This window comes from Nanorana parkeri, unplaced genomic scaffold (assembly GCF_000935625.1).
Source record: "Nanorana parkeri isolate BGI_ZX_2015 unplaced genomic scaffold, ASM93562v1 scaffold771, whole genome shotgun sequence".
NCBI classification, from domain to species: Eukaryota; Metazoa; Chordata; class Amphibia; order Anura; family Dicroglossidae; genus Nanorana; species Nanorana parkeri.
The window spans coordinates 534,698-537,044 of NW_017307039.1; positions in this window are offsets into that span (position 1 = coordinate 534,698).

Below are 2,347 nucleotides of genomic sequence, written 5' to 3' on the forward strand. Positions count from 1 at the left end.
ACCACCGAAAAACCCAATTTAAAAAAAAAAAAAAAAAAAAAAAAAAAAAAAAAAAATACAGCTCCGGATCATAGCAAAACTCAATGCACTGCGTTCCAGATTTGGTCCGGAAAATGGTGTGCACCTACCCTAAATCTGTCAATTTCGGTTTAACTCACTCACCAGTGAAGTTACAAAGACCGACACCATTGATTTGACTGTTAGAAGGGAGAGAATTCAGTATAAAAGGCTCACAGCATAAAGAAGCTTGTTCCCAGCTAATAAACACAATGTACACATTATATGCTACATTTCCCTGCATGTCTTTTAAGGTTCATTCCATAGAATATGCAACTGGACAAGCTGTGGAATCACAAGACGTGGCCACTCATAGCACAGGAGGCAAAAAAATGCAATTGAAAAGAAAAAAGGTGTGAGCAAAAGAAAAAAAACAAAAAGAACTCTTGGTATCTGTAAAGCCTAAAAACCCTGCATTTTAAATTAGACGTGCAAATTTGCTTAGCCATACTGCATACAATTTACATAAAAGTTTTTCTGAGCATTAGAGAAATAAACTGACATTATATATACTGTACATTTACAATATAATATGGATCCACTATTCCATTGTTAGTAATGCAAATTTAATTTCACAACAATTAGTAGTTATTTAAAATTCAAAGTCACAACATAAACCAATACATGTTCTGGAAGCCTGGTATAATCTTATACAACCAACAATATTTAAACGTTAATGTAAGTTCCAATGAAGAGAAGTATTGCTGGCAAGAAGACTTATGAAGGTTCTGAATACATTTCAGAAAAAAAAAAAAAAAAAAAGAAGAATAGAACATGAATGCAAAATTATACAGTTGCAAGGGAAAAAAAATAATATATATTTGGGAGTTTTAGTTTTTATTCCAGATATGAGGTGATCTTGCACTAATCGTCAACAATAGTAATGGTTATTTATAGACCGTTTAACAAACTTCTTACGTGGCCATATCTTCATGCGTGAAAATCATGTGTGAAGCCTTAAAATTAATACCATAGTAGAACCCTCTTCATTGGTAATAATGCCAACCATATGTTCTCAAATGAATGGGCTGTGCTACCACAATGCACAGTACCAAGTGTAAAAATGCGCTGCAACACGCACGCGATGTCGCATTGCTCAGGTGTAAACCCAGGCTAGTGGTGGATGGATGGGGGTTAAAGGCTTTAGAAATGGTTTTGAACTAGTCTTTTTATGAACTTCAGCAAATCTTTTTTGGAGGTCCCCTGACATCTCTTGATTAGAGTACATTTCAACAGAATTCCAGTGTAAAGTTATTTACCAACACATTTTTCCTTTTAAACTCGGAGCAGGTCAAACAAACCAACCTAAAATAACTAACACCTGAACCACTCACTGGAATACCTGATATTAGTTTGATGTTCATATGCTTCTTGCCATAATCCTACCTGTGAAACAATTTGTTCAGTATAGATATGAGATCATAAACACAGCATCTGGAGCAGTTGTGGATGGCAACCAATCCGCTTCCCTCTTTTCATTTTCAAATCTTAATTGAACACACTGATGGGGGGAATCCGATCAGTTGCCCTGGGCAACTGCTTTGTTACCACCCCCCACACATGGCACGCGCACACACATACATTGTATATATACATACACGTGTGTGTGTGTATACACACATACATATATACACACATACATATATATACACATACATACATACATACATACATATTTTAGTAGCTTCACATTACCAAAATTTAGACAGGCATACATGAAGGACTATTTGTCTAGTAACAGGGCCATTTATCCCAGTTTAAATGTATTTATGGCAAATACTCAGTTTGTAAAGCCAACTTAACTTTGCATCAGCACAGGTCAATAAACAGATGACTGAAAAGTTCCCATCAATCAGCTTTTTGCCACCCTGAGGGTATCAGTTACATTTATTTTTACTCAAAAAGTAGTATTAAAGTCGCTTTTTTTTTACCTTAAATGCATCCTGTGCATTAGGGTTAAAACCGCCTAGTACATTTTTTGCTCCCCATCCCCCCTAACACTTACCTGTGTCACCGCAAACACTGCCACCAGTCCCGAAGCAATCCTCTATTTCACTGAACTTTCTAGTTGCGGGGGGAGGATACTGATATGGCTCCTTCTGCCATAAAACTGTTGGGCAGAGAGGACGGCCGTGGCCTGTCGCAGGGCTGTGTGTACGCCTATGGACACACAGACCTACTGCAGGCATGTCTGCGAACGCATACGCATGGGTGCTTCCACAGCAGCCGCTTAGCTAGCAGAAGCACTCGTTCAGGGGGTGGGAAGCAGAGCGTTGATGGGACCCACTAG